Below are 882 nucleotides of genomic sequence, written 5' to 3'. Positions count from 1 at the left end.
CTAGCAGGTAATAAAAAAGCTTCACTAATTTAAAAAACAAGTATAACTTCTGCTCGACTGATAAATTCGAAAATTTTCGGGATCACAGACAATCCTAAATACGAATTGTGTAAAGGAAATAGAGAAACCTGAACGCAGAAATCGCTTAAAATTGAAACAGACTCGACGCAAAAATATTCTCCCCCGAGTTCCACCGAGTTCAAAGATAAAATTCACCGTAGAATCGGCGTATTCTACGCACAATAAACCACGCTCCGAATGCGGACGCACGTAGATTCTTTGTCGGCGGTTAACTTGCGTGTTTTCATCGTCCCTTGCTCGCCGTTTCGACGTTTACGGAAATCTCTCGTTCGTTCGTGCGCCGTTACGACGGTAACGTGGAATACTGTACGTGTTCTGTGTGAACCATTCGAGCAAACTTACATCTCTCCGTTTTATATTCCTATCTACGACATCTGGTAAATTCGCGATGCTTCAATTTTCATTCGTCCCCGCGAGCCACCATGCTGAATATAATCGAAAGTTCGATTGAAAAAGTTATTTAACTATTTTCTTCGAATTGTGTCTCGTGCTCCTTTGCTCTTTGGAGAACGGCGATAGAAGCCGGCGATCGAGATCGGAGTACTCATGATCCACGTGGAACTGTGATTACGATCGTCAGCGATCGCTATCAATTTCAGGACTCTGTGGAAAGGTGATTGCGATCTGTGATCTGTATCACTTCGCTTCTGCTCTGAATAGAATGACTGCAGCTGGTCTATGTTCTACGTGAAATAATTATAAATTATTAATTAAATTGCGAATTTATCTGGTAATTTATTCAAGGATTTAAATATCTTTTTTTATGGATGGAGGTATTAATTGTGTGAAGAGATAGAAATC

General features: G+C 40.4%; 1 protein-coding gene across 1 annotated transcript in view; it reads right to left on the bottom strand.

Moving 5' to 3' along the window:
• Window positions 1-882, bottom strand: part of LOC108576310 — a 41,197-nt gene that overhangs the window by 7,162 nt on the left and 33,153 nt on the right. The gene's annotated exons all lie outside the window — the stretch shown is intronic.

Source organism: Habropoda laboriosa, unplaced genomic scaffold (assembly GCF_001263275.1).
Source record: "Habropoda laboriosa isolate 0110345459 unplaced genomic scaffold, ASM126327v1 scaffold387, whole genome shotgun sequence".
Taxonomy (NCBI): Eukaryota; Metazoa; Arthropoda; class Insecta; order Hymenoptera; family Apidae; genus Habropoda; species Habropoda laboriosa.
Note: the sequence above shows the minus strand (reverse complement) of the source record. Positions and strands in the feature narration are given on the sequence as shown.